The sequence below is a fragment of the Puma concolor genome, chromosome B3 (assembly GCF_028749965.1).
Source record: "Puma concolor isolate L17-30 chromosome B3, mPumCon1.1.hap2, whole genome shotgun sequence".
In the NCBI taxonomy this organism is placed as follows: domain Eukaryota; kingdom Metazoa; phylum Chordata; class Mammalia; order Carnivora; family Felidae; genus Puma; species Puma concolor.
The window spans coordinates 148271847-148289801 of NC_141672.1; the positions used below are offsets into that span (position 1 = coordinate 148271847).

The 17955-nt window shown below is 56.3% G+C and overlaps 1 long non-coding RNA gene across 1 annotated transcript in view; it reads left to right on the plus strand.

The window, feature by feature from the left end:
• LOC147580517 (uncharacterized) overlaps positions 1-17955 on the plus strand; it is a 160444-nt gene that overhangs the window by 26905 nt on the left and 115584 nt on the right. The window contains exon 3 of the long non-coding RNA XR_015253017.1: positions 13167-13432. This is a non-coding gene — a long non-coding RNA (uncharacterized LOC147580517). The remainder of the gene's footprint in view (positions 1-13166; positions 13433-17955) is intronic.

A 17955-nucleotide genomic window follows, 5' to 3' on the forward strand; every position in this document is an offset into this window, starting at 1 on the left:
TCGCGTCCAAACCTCGGAACCCTTCCGTCACCTGACACGCGTGCGAGCGCAGGGCACGGAGTGAGTGTGCCCTGGCGAACGGTGGAGCGAGGTCGCGCGCACGGAAGGTGATGTGACCGCAGAGCCTGTGCGTCTGGTGGGGACCCACACCCAGATGGACGCCTCTGTGTGAAGGCCAGCCTGTTCAGGGCCTCCGGGGTTCCCGTCCCCGTCCCCACGGCCTCCGGGCTCAGAGTCTCGCCTCCCCTGGCTCTGTGGCAGCTGCCCCTGCACGGACTCCTTCCAGCCTTACGTAGGCACCTCCTGGGGTCCCCTGGTGAAGCCGAGGCGTGACGTCCAGGGACCCTCTGGGCACACACGTGCAGCCGGGAAGCGGGAGGAGTGGCTGCCTCCCGGGGCAGACCCCCCCCCCCCCCCCAGCCAGCGGGGGCCGCAGCCCCGGGCCACCTCCTGCACACTTGCTCCCTGCAGGCGGAGGTCCAGACTCTCGGTCGCCGGACGGCTTTGTGGGAGGCGGTCTCGTGAGGTCCAGCAGCCAGTCTTCCTTCATACCGGGCAGTGGCCAGCTCGGCAAAGACCCCCACAGGCCGTGGCGGCCCTTTCCTCTCTGCCTCATTCCTCCGTTTCCCCGCGCCGTCTTCCTCGATCGCCAAGTGTTAGCACATAAATGTTTGTAATTTCAGCTCGGCTTTCCGCGCGGCCCAGGCTGAGACCGTGCGTGACGCTATTCCACTATCTGGGATGATTTCCTTTGTCTAAAAACGTCCCCGCGGTGAGAGTCCTGAGTCGGAACATAGAAGTATGCTCACAGCTTTGAGAACTTTATCACAGACTGCGGATCAGCCCACCCCCGGCCCTCGGCTGACACCATGGAGGAGTGTCTCCACGTCTCTGAGTCAGACTGTCCTTCCTCATCACGGAGCCAGGAGTGGAGCCAAGGCCCTGCCGGCAGTGAGTACGGAGAAGGCTGCAGACAGGAACGCGTGTGGCCACGACATTTCTACAACCGGAGCCGCTGCGGTGTAAACGGGTGGGGACGCGTGGGCTTCGCCGAAAGGGCTGTTCGCCACTTGGGTGCACGTCTCCAAGGGAAAGAAAACCCAGGCACACGGGCTTCACGGGGTGCGGCCCCTGTAATTGCTCTAATTACCTGTGAGCTAATCAGGGACCAGTACCTGGCCAGGGGTGAGATTCTCATCCCTCACGGTGTGCACTTCCAGCGAGGGGCTCGCGATCCGTGCGTCACAAGGTGAGCGTTCCCTGCTGACTTCCTCTCCTCGAGTGCGCGCTGGGCTCGCCCCGGGGCCGCCGCCTTCAGGAGTCATTGGGCAGAGCCCAGAGAAGCCAGGAAGAGGGCGCAGGCTGCCGGAGCCCATGGACGGGTCTGCAGTCGAGCGCACCCCGGAAACGAGTCTTTGGGGGGAGATGGAATTTGGACGGCTCTTCGCAAGAGCTGCTTTTGAGTCTGCTCGTCACAGTAACAGGCTTTCCGGAAGAACCCAGACACCAGCCACCTCCCCGAGTCAGAAGGCCGTTGTCCGGGCCCTGAAAAGAGCCCAGGAGAGCCTTCCGGTTGCCCGGGTGGGCCCGTCATGTGAGTGGAACACTAGACACAGCGGCACAGGCGGGGGTCCCCGTGGCTATGAGCCGCTTGGTTCCTCTCTGCTTCTCCGCGGACTTTGACCCTCCGCGTCTGAGGTTTCTCCGGTGTCCCCAACGGACAGAAGTCTCCGTCCTCAACCTTCTCACTTCATGCCAGGGTCGTGCTGTGTTCTCACCTTCCCCGAGAAGTGAGCGAGAGGAGACAGAAAGGTGGCCTCCTTCTCTGGTCAGCTCTGACCGCAGACGGGGGTGCTGCAGGACTGGAGGTGCCTGGGGCGGGCTGTGGCCCCGGATGGACGTCGGTGCCCATGGCCCGAGCCGCTGGCCGTGCCAGTCTGCGGCGCCTTGACGTGTGAATTAGAACAGCATGGGTATCGCAGCTGTTCAGAGGTTACTAGGCTGCACGGTCTACGGGGTGGGGTGGGGCGGGGGTCGAGTTCCTCGTTCTCCTCACTGACTGTGTGATCTGGTCCTTTCCCTCCTCCTGCGGCCGGAAGGTTAAGATCCAGAAGGAACAGGAGCTATCTGTCCCTGCCATGTTGGTGGCTCCTCGCGTGTGTCCCTGCTCAACAACACATTTACTGTACCCTGAACTTGGCCTCACGACAGCACATATACCTGATAGCCACGCCAGCTGAGGTTGGATTCCTGTCCCCCCAGGATCAAATGTCCCCAAGTCCCTTCTGCTAACTGCCTGGAAGCCAGTTGTTTCCGAGTAGGTTGACATCAGAATTGAAATCGGTTTGCTCTGATCATTTGCTGAGCAAACCCCCTCCCTGTTCGCCTCCAGCCGCGAAATCCAGCCACGAGCCCCCTGCATTCGCCTTCCCTGGCTGGGTAACAAATCAGCACGAACTTAGCAGCTTGAAGCAACGCTTCCTCCCCGTTCGTCATCTGACAGGCTCATAGTTTGAAGCCCAGGCAAGGTCAGCCGCTCGTCTGGCGGAAATCTCGGTGCCTGCGGCCTGCGCTCTGACCTGGAGGTTCTGGACGCAAGTCCACTCCCAGGCTCTTGGGGTTGCTGGCAGAATTCAGTCCTGAGTGGTTGTATGACTGAGGTCCTGCTTGCCTGCTGACTGTTCGCTGGAGTTCTCAGCTTCTAGAAGCTTCCCCTGTCCCCCGACTTGTGGCCCCTTTGTCTATAAAGGCTGCAGCGATGCCACAAATCCTTCTCGTGCTCCAGACCTCTTGGACTTTCCCCTCTACCTCCAGAAGAGTTAAGACCAACTCTTCTCAGACTCTTCCAAAAAATAGAAGAGGAGAGAAAACTCTTCCAAAGTAACTTCCCAGGCCAGCCTTGTCTTTATCCCCAAACCAGACAAGGATGCCACAAGGAAAGAAAACACCATACACGTACCCTACGCAAAAATAAAGTAAAAATGGATCAAAGACTTGGATGTGAGACCTGAAGCCGTAAAACTCTCAGGAGAGAACATCAGCGGCAGAGCTCCTTGACGTTGGTCTTGGTGAGGATTTGACTTGATTTGACACCAAAAGCAAAGACAACAAAAGCAAAGATAACTGAGTGGGACCACCTCAAACCAAGCAGCTTCTGCATCAACAAAACGAAAAGACAGTTTATGGAATGAGAGAAGATACTTGCAAATCACGTATCTGATAAGGGGTTAGTCTCCAAAATACATAAAGAGCTCATACAACTCGATAGCAAAACGAAACCGCAAACAATCCAACTAAAAAATGGACGGAGGCCTGGAACAGACACTTCTCCAAAGCAGACATCCAGATGCCAACCGACACGTGAGAAGACGCCCAGCACCACTCATCATCAGAGAAATACACGTCAGAACTACAAAGAGTTGTCACCTCCCATTTGTCAGAACGGCTAGAATCAAAAACACAAGAAACAAGTGTTGGCAAGAATGTGGAGAGAAGGGAACCCTGTTGCACTGTTGCTGGGCATGCACACTGGTGCAGCTGCTCTGGAAGACAGTGTGGAGGCTCCTCAGGAAGTGAAATAGAACTACCCTACGACCCAGCAGTTGCCCTGTTGTGTACTTATCTGAAGAAGGCAAAAATAGTAACTCAAAAAGATATCTGCCCCCCCCCCAATGTTCACAGAAGCATTATTTACGATACACAAGACATGGAAAGAACCTGAACACCCACTGACAGCTGAATGGATGAAGACGATGTGAGACAGATGCCATATGATCTCACTCATGGGTGGAATCTAAAAACAACGCCACACAAAAACAAAAAAACGAAACCCAAATATGAGTGGAATCGATGTGGAATTTAGGAACCACATGTGAAGTAACCGCTTGAGCTAAAGCCGACCCTAAATGTGGAATTTAAAACAAGCAAACAAACAAACAAACAAACCGTAGATACAAGCTCACAGATACAGAGAACAGACTGGTGGTGGCCAGAGGCAGGGGGCGGGCACGGGCGAAATGGGTGAAGGTGGTCAGAAGGTACAAGCTTGTAGTTATAAGATAACTAAGTCCCGGGACGTAGCATACAGCATGGTGACCGTAGTTAACAATACTATATTGCGTGTTTGAAAGTTGCTGAGAGAGTGGATCTTAAAAAAGTTCTCATCGCAGGGAACAAGTTCCGTAGCTACGTATGGTGATGGGTGTTGACCAAACACCGTGGTGATTGTTCCACAGTATATACAAAATACCGGATGGTTAGGTTGTACGCCTGAAACTAACATGGCGTCATGTGTCAGTTACACGTCAGCAGAAAAGTGTGCATTCTAGTGGGGACCAGTGTCCGTGCCACGTCATAGGGACTGTTTGCAGTAAAGGTGGGCACAGCGTGTAAGGGTGGCAATGAACAAGGATGACCGATTCTGCTTGGGGCAGTCGTGGGGAGGTGACTCCGGGGGAGAAGTTTGCCGAGAATTTAGATTTCTGGCTGGATACCAGCTGATGGGCTTCTGCCTGTCCGAATACTACTTGGCAAGTTCCTTTTCCTCCGAGAATCTCGCTTCCTCGTCAGTGTTGCGAGACAGCCTGTCTCACGTCTCTTGCCGTTGGAACTTGAGGTGCCGGGAGCGTGCGTGTGAGTGGGCAGGATGGTCGTGTGGACGGCTGGGGATAACGCGGTAGGAGTGTCTCTAGGGCCGTGTCTTGCCCACCTGCTTTCACTGTCACCTGGGTTCCTCTGCCCCGCCCAGAGGGAGGCCAGAGATGAGATCTAGACACCGAGCAGGGCCCAACACAGACGGAATTCGAGCTGGCGTGGGCAACAAGGCCACGTGACGAGGACTTGCGTGCTCCTAATCCCAGGGCACACGTGTTCTTCCCGAAACCCTGCGGGCTCCACTCTCCTCCCTCCAGCTCAGAGCTGCAGACGTCACATGTGCAGCAACATCCAGAGAGGGAAACCCTGTGCCTTCTTTCTCAGAGTCATGGGCCCCCGGGGTGGGTCAACCGGAGGGTGGGGGAGGACCCTGTGTACGGGGCGTCACCCCGGGGTCCCCACGCATTCGTCGGTAAGAGCACGGAGCGTCAGGACTGACTGGGACTGGTCTACACACGGGGGAGTGGTGAGGACTCCTGGCCCCTCCCCTCGGGACACAGGGCACTGGGCCTGGGGAGCAGCGGTCAAGCCCGCTTTGCTGGGGCACCGGTGACAGTCACTGTTGCGTGGCTGTCTGGGTAGCAGAGTGGGGCGTGTGGGAGGGCCCTGCAGAGGCACAGGTCAGCCCAGGGCAGTGATGATGGTGACACTAGGTACATCGAGGCCGTCGGTCAGCGTCTGAAAGCCGCCCAGCAGTGAGTACGTGCAGCTCAGAGGCCACGTGAGCAAATCCTGTATAAACGGGCTGTGCCCTTGGAATAAAACATAGGTATGTGATTGATGCTCACTTAAAAATGTCTTGTCTCTTTAAATCAAACCTTCCTTTTTTTCCAGGCAAAATAAACAAATCGAGTGCAAGGCTCCGTTCCGCAGGCCGGGGCTCGGCGCCCCTGGCTCAGCCTCGTTCGGGAGGTGCAGGAATTCATAATTGGCGTCCCCTTGTCACCAAGGCACCTTAATGGCATTTTAGAAATTATTTGTGGTGCGAGCAACGTTGATGGAAACCAGACTGAAAAAAAGTTAAGCCATGCTCCAACCATATAACGAATCAGCTGTTCTTGGTTGTTGACGTTTTGTCCGAGCTGTTGTCTGTGTGCACACAGAATCCAGTCACAGGACTGTCCTTATGGTATTGGCACACTGTGACTGTATTCTCTGTCTATTGTGGTTTTTTTTTAATGTTTATTTTTGAGACAGAGAGAGAGAGAGCATGAGCGGAGGAGGGTAGAGAGAGAGACGGACGCACAGAATCTGAAGCAGGCTCCAGGGTCTGAACTGTCAGCACAGAGCCCGATGCGGGGCTCAAACTCACGGACTGTGAGATCATGACCTGAGCTGAAGTCAGACGCTTAACTGACTGAGCCACCCAGGCGCCCCTCTATTGTGCTTTTTAAGGGCTGTTGGGTTTCTTTCTTTTTAAGTGTATTTATTTTGAGAGGGAGACGGCGAGCAGGGGAGGGGCAGAAAGAGGAGAGAGAATCCCAAGCAGGCTCCACACTGTCAGCACAGAGCCCAGTCCGGTGCTCGAACCCACGAACCCCGAGATCATGACCTGAGCCGAAATCAAGAGTGGGGCGCTTACCCAGCTGAGCTACCCAGGCGCCCCCATTGGCTTTGGGCTTTCTGCCCTCGCTCTCCCCTCCCCCACCCAGATCTGGAATCTATTTGAGGTCAAGTTTCCCCTGCTCCTGCTTTGTTTTTGGGTAAGGGGTTGCCGCCGTTAGGCGAAGGAAGGCAGGCTGTCGGGACGCAGCAGGAATTGTGCGTCTCCAGGGAAGGCCGCCTTCTTCTGCAGAATTTGTTCCCCTTAATGATCTCATTTTCCCGACTCTCTTATCTGAGAGCCTGGGAATTGTGCGGTCTGGAGACCGAGGCAGAGTGAAGCCTCATTAGAGCTTTGTCTTAAAATAGGGCAGCGCAGACCCAGGGTGCGGAGGTAAGCCCCGGGCAGCACGGGGTCACCGTGGCCCCGCGGCCCGGCCTTGTCCTCCCTCCCGGGAGGACGCGGGTGCTGTGTCCTCACGCTCCTTCACCCTGAGCTCAGACAGAGGCTCGGGGCCACGGTCCTCGGGCTGTGAGCAGCCAGCAGCAGCTGCGGTCCACGTGCTGTGTCCGGGTCGGGGGCAGAAGTGCAGGGAGCCTGCAGGGGAGCGTGTTGTGACTTCCCTCCGCGGCCCAGCCGCCGGAGGCTCCCAGAGGCCGAGACCTGGGGGAAGATGTGAATTCCAGTAGGTGTGAGCCGACTCACCTGTGGGATGTCCCAGGAGGGACCGAGGGCAGCACAGCCCTGGGGAACTGACACCAACAGCTCGTCACCTTGAACGCGGTGGGACCCGCGGCCTCCTCCGTATGAACGAGACCTTCCTAAGGGCTCCTGTTCCTGTCTCTCCCGCAGCCCCCACAGCAGGGTTCCCCTGTCTCAGGGCTGCGGCCCTCCTCACAGCACATCACTGCTGCCCAGAACCGCCGTGGCCCCGAGCAGGCCGAGGCACGCTCCGGTCCTACGGGTGGGGCCGAGGTGTATGTGTGAGCTGTCTGTGGCCGCCCAGCCATGAGGATGTCTGGGCCGTCCTTGCCGTCATTGTCACAGTGAAGGACAGATGAAGCTTGCTTGCAAGAATGATCATGTTTTATTTTATTTTTTTCAACGGAACGAGAGAAGATATTTGCAAACGACATATCAGATAAAGGGTTAGTATCCAACATCCATAAAGAACTTATCAAACTCAACATCCAAAAAAACCAAATAACCCAATGAAGAAATGGGCGAAAGACATGAATAGACACTTCTCCAAGGAAGACATCCAGATGGCCAACCGACCCATGAAAAAATGCTCAACTTCACTCATCATCAGGGAAATACAAGTCAAAACCACAATGAGATACCGCCTCACGACCCTGTCAGAATGGCGAACGTTACAACTCAGTCAACCCCAGATGTTGGCAAGGACGTAGAGAAAGAGGATCTCTTTTGCATTGTTGGTGGGAGTGCAAGCTGGTGCAGCCGCTCTGGAAAACAGCATGGAGGTTCCTCAAAAAACTAAAAATAGAACTACCCTACGACCCAGCAGTCGCACTACTAGGCATTTATCCACGGGATACAGGTGTGCTGTTTTGAAGCGACACATGCACCCCCGTGTTTATAGCAGCACGATTGACAATAGCCAAAGTATGGAAAGAGCCCAAATGTCCATCGATGGATGAACGGATAAAGAAGATGTGGTATATATACAATGGAGTATTACTCGGCAATCAAAAAGAATGAAATCTTGCCATTTGCAACTACGTGGGTGGAACTGGAGGGTATTATGCTAAGCGAAATTAGTCAGAGAAAGACAAAAATCATACGAGTTCAGTCATTGGAGGACTTTGAGAGACAAAAAAGATGAACGTAAGGGAAGGAAAACAAAAAATAAAAGCAGGGAGGGGGACCAAACAGAAGAGACTCATAAATACGGAGAACAAACTGAGGGTTACTGAAGGGGTGCTGGGAAGGGGGATGGGCTAGTCAGGTGACAGGCACTGAGGAGGGTACCTGTTGGGATGAGCACTGGGTGTTACATGGAAGTGATGAGTCACCGATTCTGCTCTTGAAGCCAGGACGACACTGTATGCTAACTACCTTGAGAATAAAAAACATTTACAGTTAGTTTATTTATTTATTGGTAGAATCCCAAGGAGACCCTGTTGTCAGCACAGAGCCCGATGCAGGGCTCGGACTCACGAACTCACGAGACCATGGCCTGAGCCCAAATCAGGATTTGGTCACTTAACGCGACGAAGCCACCCAGGCGCCCCAAGAATGACCATGTTTTAAAGTTTACAGACGAAACTCGAGCACAGAAACGTCCTGTACGCAGCCTGCCCCAAGGGCCGATTGCGGGAGGAGCTGGGGGTCTGCTGACGGGCTGCGGGTGGGATGCTCTGTGCCAACAGCACCTTCTCGTCCCATCACCGTGTACGGTGACTGCTGCCTGCTCTGGAGGGGACGTTGAGGCTCCTGCCTCTGAGGGCTCTGGGACGAGGAGGTGGCTCTGACTCCTCCTGAGCTAGGCCCTGGCCTGGACCCGCGTTCTGGCCTCCCTTGTTGAGTGATGACAGCATCCGGTTCCTTCCTGAAATGCCCTTTCAAACCAAGCTTCCCTTCTTCCCAGGCTGGTCTCCTGTCGGGGACGTCTGTCTGTCGGAAGCACTGCCTCGGCCCCGCTTCTCTCGAACCATCCACCTTGATGCTTGTTCCCGGGAACCCCCGTGTTAGCGGGGAAAGTCTGGTCTGAAGCATCTGGAAGGCAGGATGGTGCCATCAAAGGGTGTGCGTGTGACCTCAGAGGGTCTGTGACCACTCTAAGAATGGAGAGGACCCCGTGGCCGTGACGGTGTCAGGCAGGAGTGGCTGCGGCACACGGGGAACCCCCACCTCCCGCTAACGTTCCCGCTGTCCTCGTCACCACAGACGTCGTGATGGGTTCGACGGGGTCTTTGGCGGCCCCGTGTCTGCTCCGTGGATGCCGTGGACGGACCTTCACACCGCAGGGCTCCACCCTGTGTCACGGAGCGCACTGTGGACGATCAGCGGCCTGTTTCCGTGACACTTCGGACAGCACGCTGGGTTTGGGCGACGTCACCGGTCGGGGGGTCCGGGTTCGCTGCGGAGATAAGTGGGCCCTAGATCTCAGCTGCTTGCGGCCGCAGGGCTCGCGCGGGGTGCTCGTCCTGCCCTGAGGCTCCACACCTTCCCCGAGCGTCATCCAGGACCGGCGGCCGGCGGGGGCTTCACGGCCACCTGCGGTCAGCCGCCGCGGGGGTAGGAAAAAGGGAATGCGTGCGTTGCGCACTGGGGCGCCGCGTGTTTGTGCCGGGCGGCTTTTGTTCGCTGTGGGGGTGGGAGTGACCGAGCGTCACGGCCTGGGGGGACTGCGAGCGCACAACTCGATGCATTTGGGGCCCGCGTGTCTCGTGCCACCGGCTCCCCAGGGCCTCCCTCCCCTGCCCTGCCTTCCGTCACTCGTGGTTCGCACGGCCGAGAGTATTTTCTGAAGGAGGTCGTAGCGTGCCCCTCTTCGGGGGGCCTCATTCACACAGACCACCGTCTGCGGGAATCACCCGTCCCCGTGTGAATCTCTAGCCCACTCTGTGTCCTTGCCGGGCACCCTGCCCCGTTCACATAGGCCGGATTCGTTCACTCACCTGCTGTGGACATTGGGCTGTTTCTAGCTTTGGACTGTTACAGGCGAAGACGGTAAGAACATGTGGGTGCAGGTTATTGTTTGAGTTTATTTATTTATTTTGATAGGGAGGGAGAGAGAGAGAGAGAGAGAGAGAGACAGCATGCTCGAGCCAGGGAGGGGCAGAGAGAGAGGAAGAGAGAGAACCCCAAGCGGGCTCCCAGCCGTCAGCACAGAGCGCGACGTGGGGCTCGAACTCACGAACCGTGAGATCACGACCTGAGCGGAAGTCAAGACTCCGTCGCTTAACTGACCGAGCCCCCCAGGCGCCCGCGGATGCAGATGTTTGCGGAGACACAGGTCTGTGTTCACCCTGGGTGCGCAGCTGGGAGTGGAGGTCCCTCACGGTGCTTGTGTCAGTGTGCACCCCCGCCCGCCACCCCCGCCCCTGCAGGTTAGGGGAGTTCGTTTCCCCTACACCCTCGCCAACACTTGCTGTGGTCAGTTTCTGAACTGTAGCCAGTCTAACGGGTGGGTGGTGCTGTCCCCTGTCGCTCTGGTTTGCACCGCACGGCTCATGGCGCTAAGCACGCCCCGTGTGGTTCCCGGCCGTGTCGTGTAGCTGGTGACCTTGGCGGGTATGTCCGCTTGGTAGAGTGACCTACCTCCGATCTTCCCCGGTGAGGCTACCGGCCCAGGACTGTGGACGGAAGCACCCGCTCGCATCCCCGCACCGCTCTGTTTGGTCTGAGCCGGCTTAACCTCTCCGTCTCACCGGGTGGTGGGGACAGGAGGCCGTAGACACAGGCGGTGGGGAAGCCGGTTCGCAGGGACGATGCAGCGGCACCGGGGGTCCTGCTGACACACAGATCCCGACTCCGTGCGTCTGGGCCCCACGTCCTGTGTTTGTCACCAGCTCCAGGTGACGTCTGGAGCTGCCGGTCCGTGGACCACGAGTGGGGGACTCAGAGGGTGACAGCAGGAATGAGGACATTGAGGCAAAGGGCAGTCGTCAGGGAGCAGAAGGGTGACGAGCGTGTCTGCACAGGTAGTGACAGATAGTGACAGGGGCAGAGAGCGGGGGCCTTCCGCTGTGGTCCCCCTGGCGGGGTTCTGCAGGTGGGGCTCCGGCTGCCTGGCGCGGAAGGACACAGGCACCGGCCCCGGCTGTGACGACCCCCCCCCCCCCCCCCCCCCCCCCGCCTCAGGGCTCGATCCCACAGTTAGCCTGTCCGGGTGCCACTGTCACACCAGGCCAGCCCTTACTGGGTCCTTGTGAGTATTCGGCAGGCCACCACTTGCAGAGGGGCTCGGGCGGGCCTGCCCGGTGGCAGGTCGGCCTCGTGGTGGCCGTGGGGGTCAAGCCGCAGGGCAGGGCTCCCCAGTACCAGCAGGAGGGGACAGGCGAGTTTGCCACAACCACAGGGAGCAAGGCAGAACCCCTGTTGCGTCTCGGGACGCGAGGGGCACCGGTCCGGGGGATGAGGAGGTGGCCCCGGGGCTGCCTCCGCCGTTACCCCGTGGGGTCCGTGCCCACGGAGCCCGTGTCCGTGACAGCCTCGCAAGGTCGAGTCGCGGTCGGTGCCCGGTCCCCACGCTTCACCTCCGGGACCCACGGCGGCCAGGGGCCTCTCGTCTGGGTTCACGGGGTCAGCTGGGGGAAAGCGGATCACGGAAGCCGATGGACACTCGGCAGTATTTATATCATTTGGCCTCGGGAAGGCCCCCCCCGCCCCCCACGGCCGGAGACCCTCTCTGCTCTGCGATCCCTCGTGTCACAGGGCTGGCCTCTGGGAGGGCCCGCCCAGGCAGCCGCAGCGGGGGCCTCGGTGCCCTGTCATCTTCCTGCCTGCCGTCTCTACGGCAGGCCTCCTCCTCCCCTTCCCCCTCGTTCCTTCTGGAGTCAGGACCCTCCCAGCTGTCCACGACAGGAGCCCACTCAGTTCTGTGAAAAGAATCAGGTACGTTCACATCTCACTTAACGGGAACATGCCCTCACTGTCGAGCCTCGTCTCCTGACCGCTTCATCCTGTGAGCCTGAAGCTCGGTCCCCATTAAACGGCCAGCCCCTGTCCCCCCGCCACCTCCTTTCTGGCCTCGGCCCCCCATCTTCCCACCTGGGAACCCCGCGGGGGCGAGAGAACGTCTCTCCCGAGGCCGTATGTTAATCCCCTGTACCTGGGGTGTGGGGCCCGCCTGCGAGAGCAGCACAGCAGACTGGCCGACAAAGCTCTGTTCCTGATGTCGCCCTTGACCTGCTCACCAGAACTGGGTCTCACGACCTCCAGACGTGCCCTTCACTGCCCCGGCCTCTGTCTGTGTCACTGCTTCCAGGGAGCACATGATACCTGCCATAGGGCGTAAACGCAATAAAACCTCCCCCTAGGAAAAGATGGGAAACAACAGGCTGTGATCGCTAGTCCTGCCATACAGGAAGACACAATTTCCTCCTCGGACAGTGGAGTCGTTCATCAATCAATCATATTGGCCACCCTTCATTTTGTTCTCTGTGAAGATCTCTCCTGTCCACCAAGGAACAGATTCAGCTGCTGTGCTTTTTTTTTTTTTTTTTTTTTTTTGGCCTGGAATGTAGATGTGATGGCTGGGGTTGCGGCAGTTATTTTGGGTTCATGAGGAATGCCCAAGAACATCTGAGACTTTTAGCCCTCGGATCTTAAATCTGCTGGATCAGTGTCACCAAACCATCTACCTCCAGCCTTCTTGTTATATAAGGAAAAACATTAAATAAATACTAAGTTTCCTCTGAACCTGTGCTTCATCTTTTTTTATTTCTGCGTCTGAGCCACAGGCCTTGATGTTTTACGTTATAGTTTCCCTCAGATGTGGCCTTGTGTCAACATGAAACTCAGAACATGAAGCTCTTCAACATGAAGAACAGACCCGGGAACTCCATCCCCTGAATGGGACCCCCCATCAGTATCTGTCTCCGGCTCCGTCCAGGGCCCAGTCTTACCCTCTGCCGTGTTTCCTCTTCACTCCCAGGAAGCTTGTGATACCTTTATCTTGGGGTGGAGAATTTGGATTTGTCAGAAGAACCTTTCTAGACACAGCCAGGGCCCATAAAATGCCCAACAGTGGTTTCAGAACCAAGTATGACAAGTTGCACTTAAGTTCCACTTAAATAGAAACGCATTTTTCATTCATAGCCAAATTAAAAGGCTTCGGGATCTGTGAGTCATCTTGGGCTGCTCTTCCCCCCCCCCCCCCCCTTAACTGTCAGTCTCCTAATTTAACCATCTGGAATTCTTTTTAAAGTGCCATCCTATTCAGCATTTGGAAACGAGGGGCCCGACTCTAAATGGGAAAAAAATCTACATTTCGTTGCAGAGGGAGAACTCGACGCCAATGTCCTATTCGACAGAGACCGCAGCAACCTGGATGCCTCGCGGACGGCAGAGGGGAGCTTCGGAAGATTCATTCCACGTGTGACGGGAGACCCCCAGCTGTGGGAATGGACACGAAAACTGGAAGATGCACTCCCCGAAGACCTGGGCGCCTGCTGCTGTCTCCCTCTGACGTCCGCGGCACGAGGCTTTGTCACGTGCGGCCACGGCCTGGCTGACACGGAGCGCCAGTGCCCAGACGCCGCGAAGGTACTTGTCGTCTCCCTGTGGCTCCAGTGTGACCGTCTGTCCTGTCTTTTCATTTCCTGCATCAGCAACCCCCCCCCCCCCGCCACCGCCCCCGGTGGGTCTGGGCTGCCTCTCCCCGCGTCCTCACAAGCACCAGGGGAGGCGATGGTTAGTGCAGCTGACGGGTGACCAGCTCCGGTGGGGCGCAGACCTGACCTTCCTGGCCCCCTGGTCGTGGGGCAGGACCCGACAGCTAGTTCTGGCCCGTGAGCGGGAGTGAGTACGTCGTTCCTGGGTTGGGGCGTTGAATAGCCTGTGTGTGACTTTCTAGAATCCCCCGCTGAAGTAATTACGGAAGCAGAAGTGAATTTGGAGCAGCCCCCCCATAGGCTCAGACCCCCGAGCGGCTGGAGGGACCAGAATGTCCCTGCCCACCTGCAAAGTCATGGAGCAGGAGGGAGAAATAAGTCCGTTTTGAGCCTGAGGTTGGTAAGCCACGGCCTGCAGTCCAAATCTGGCTCGCTACCGTTCTTTAAATGAGGTTTGCCTTGGGGCGCATGGGTGGCGCAGTCGGTTAAGCGTCCGACTTCAGCCAGGGCACGATCTCGCGGTCCGGGAGTTCGAGCCCCGCGTCAGGCTCTGGGCCGATGGCTCAGAGCCTGGAGCCTGCTTCCGATTCTGTGTCTCCCTCTCTCTCTGCCCCTCCCCCATTCATGCTCTGTCTCTCTCTGTCCCAAAAATAAATAAACGTTGAAAAAATAATAATAATAAATGAGGTTTGCCTGGGTCACAGCTTGCCGGCTCGTTCACGGGTTATCTGTGGCTGCTGTTTTGCTGCAGTGACAGAGTTGAATACTTGTAACAGAGACCCTGTGGGTCAAAAAGCCTCACGTGTTTCCCATCTGGCCGTTTACATACAGAGTTTATCAGCCGTGTTTTCAGCCACTGCCTTTTTGTGACTGGTTCTTACCACAGCCTAACCAGCCTCTCCCGATGGCTTACTGAGCACAGTCTTTAAAGCTTGTTAATCTCGTGGGCTAAAAAAAATAGGGTTACGTTACGTTTAATTTACATTTCTTTGATTATTCCTGGAGTCCCACCATTTTCCATTTGTTCAGTGGCCGTATTTCTCTTTTGACTGTTGATACTTGTTACCATTTTTTTCGTGAAGGGCTGAGTGATTTTCCTCTTGATCTGGTTGAGTTCTCAAAGGAGGGAAGGTATTCATCGTTTGTAGCTTACATTTGATTTATTCTACCGAGTCTCAGTTTAGGAAAGAAATAGTCCCTTCCCTCCAGAAGTTGGATGAATACTCAGTTATATTTGCTTTAGTCTTTGTATTGGATTTAAAAGCGTATTTTAATCCAGCAGCAATCTTAGCACAAGGGAGAGGGTAAGGGACGGGGTGGGATGCTTGTCTCAAACTGTTTGTCGCTCAGCTTCCCCTCACCCATCGTGTTTTTGATGCTTACCTCTTGTAGTTTGATGAGTTCTTCTGTATTGAAATGGCCCATGTTAAGGCTAGTTTTCCTGTCGCACGGATCATCCTGATTATTGTCGCAACATGCTTTCCTCGTAGTTTCACGGTTTACACGTGAAAAAGCAGGCGTGAAGGTCTCACGTGCGCACGCAGTCGACCGCACAGAGAGGGCTGTCGCCACAGTGAGGCAGTACCCGTCGTAGAAACAGCCCGGGAGGCAAGAAAAACTCTAAGACGTTAAGCGGTTTTACAGTTTTCTCCATCTTTCCAGTTCTGGCCATTTTCACAATCTTCTCATATGCACAGTAATGGAAAACTACTTTATTTTATGGGAAAAATCGCATCCCAGGATGGAACCTCGCTCTCCGAATGCCTTTGCCTGCCTGCGCTGTTGACTGCCGTCGTGAGGGTTCTGCCTGCGTCTGGAACGCTCCTGCCTTTTAATTTCTCCGCGGCCGTTTTCTATCTTGCCAGGAGCTGCCGCGGTCCCCTCCTTAGCTACTCACACAAAGACCCTTATATCCTTCTGCTAGTTTTTCGGGACTCGGTCTCTATCGAGACTTAGATCAGTTCTGGTGAAAGCCTGACTCCCGCGGGGAAGCCACGGGAGGCCGGCCGCGGGAGATAGGAACCGGGGGCTTCCAGGGTTCCGGGCCCACATCCCCGCCCGCCCGCCCCACCTACCACGTTCTTTTCTCCTCCGCCTTTGTGTGCCCCCCGCCGGCCTCCCCACCACGCTGGCTGCCACACCAGAGACTGGAATCCCGCTCCCCGCTGACCGCCCTCACCGCTAGCACCGCCAGGCTCGTGCGCCCCCCGGGGGCCCCCGTCCGCCCCTGGTGCACGCCTCTGCCGTCACTCGTTTGCGTTTAGCGGATCTCCTCCTCCCTGGTCAACACACTCTTCTGGAGTCCCTGGGCCTGCCTTCTAGAACACAGAGCTCAGATCAGGGCGTTTGCCCGAAACGCCTACTGTTGCTTTTGCTGCCCCGACACCCGTCCTGCTCTCACCGCACAGTGGCCGTGTCTCGTACTCTTGGCACCTGGGCCTCAGCATTTCCTCGAGCAGGAGCTCATCACGCACAGAGCTGCTCTTTGTTTCATCACGAGGGCCCTCCTTCATCCCCAGCATCTGTGTCTCCACACCCCCCCTCGTGACCAGCCGTGTGTGCTCTGTAGTTTGCTTTGCCTCTTTTCTTTCTTTGTTCATTTGTTTCTTAAAGTCCACATATGAGCGAAGTCCTGTGATATTTGTCTTTCTCTGACTAATTTCACTTAGCACAATCCCCTCCAGTTCCATTCGCATAGTTGCAAATGGCAGGATTTCATTCTTTTTGATTGCTGAGTAATATTCTATTGTACATATACCACATCTTCTTTATCCATTCGTCCATCAGTGGACACTTGGGCTCTTTCCATACTTTGGCTATTGCCGATAGTCGGGGTGCATGTGTCCCTTCGAAACAGCACACCTGTATCCCGTGGATAAATGCCTAGCAGTGCTATTGCTGGGTCATAGGGTAGTTCTATTTTTAGTTTTTTGAGGAACCTCCATACTGTGTTCCAGAGCGGCTGCACCAGCTTGCATTCCCACGTACAGTGCACGAGGGTCCCCCTTTCTCCGCCTCCTCGCCAACAAGAGCTATTCTCCATGGAGCATTTTTATATGTCAGGGGCTGTGCTAAGAGCTTTATATACATTAATGTATGGATTTCTCATAACTCTGTGGGGACGATATTATCAGTATCTTCATTTTATAGACGAGGACACGAGGTGTAGGAGGCCCAGGTAAATCGCCCGAGCTCTCACGACCCCTGCCAGGTGCGGTCGGGAACCCCGGCCCGACCCTGGCCCGGTGTCTGTGATGCCAGAGCCCACACTCCTGGCCAGTGGGCCGCATTTCCACGCTTTCTTCTCTGACTTGCTCTTTCCGGGTGTCCGTGCCCTGTGCTGACCCAGGCAGACATCCACACCCTGGGTCGTGCTCGTTTGGACCCCTAAACCACGACACCGACACTGGCCGTGAGGGGCAAGGCGTTTATCCAGAGCAGGAACTGGCACCGGAGGCCCTTGGCGGCCCCTCCCGGCTCCGGACTGTGCGATTTGTACAATGCGTCCTGGACCGCGGCCAGGGACCAGTCAGGGCACCGCGGGAAAACGTAAGCGTGTTTGGGACGTCGTGTGTCAGCTCGGCTCTTTGTCCGGGTTCCTACTTCAAGACGGGAGAGGGGGACAGCTATGCGGTCAGCCCGGGGTCGAAAGGTTCCATGTCCCGGGCCGCGTCAGCGTCTTACGGGGTGGCGTGGGGGGCGGGCTCTTCCTAGATGTTCTGCTTTTCCAAGCTCCGGCTTCAGTGACGTCGCTCTGTCAGCCTGACCCTGACGTTGATGGGAGCATTTACACTGTGGGAATCAGCACAGTCTATGCAGCAGTCAGCAGAACACCACCGGGTAGGATCCACTGGTTCAGTGCGCAGACTCCACCGTCACGAGGCCTGGGTGTGCGTCCCCACAGCAGCACGCACCAGCTGGATGGCTCTCTGAGCCTGTTTCCCCGATGGCCAAGACAGGGATCCAAACAGCAGCATCAAGGGCAGGCGTGAGGCTTACGTGAAACGATGCGTGTCCAGGGCTTAGCAGAGCGTCTGCCCGTTGTCAACCCTCAACAAGGGGTGTCGATTATTTAAAAAAAAATTTTTTTTTTACTGTCTATTTACTTTTGAGAGAGAGAGAGAGAGTGCATATGAGCGGGGGAGGAGCAGAGAGAGAGAGGGAGAGACAGAATCCAAAACAGGCTCCAGGCTCTGAGCCATCAGCTCAGAGCCCGACGCGGGGCTTAAACCCATGAACCGGAGATGGTGACCTGAGCTGGAGTCGGAGGCTCAACCGGCTGAGCGCTGGAGGTGCCCCAGTGGGTGTTGATTATTATCACTAATAAGCAGGATAAGGAAGTGCACAAAAATGACGAGGTGAGCACGGCCACTAAAATGCCTTTGCGCCCTTGACCACAATACACGGCGCCAGCGAGACAGGAGCCAGAACACCAAGGATGCGCGTTCCCGGCAG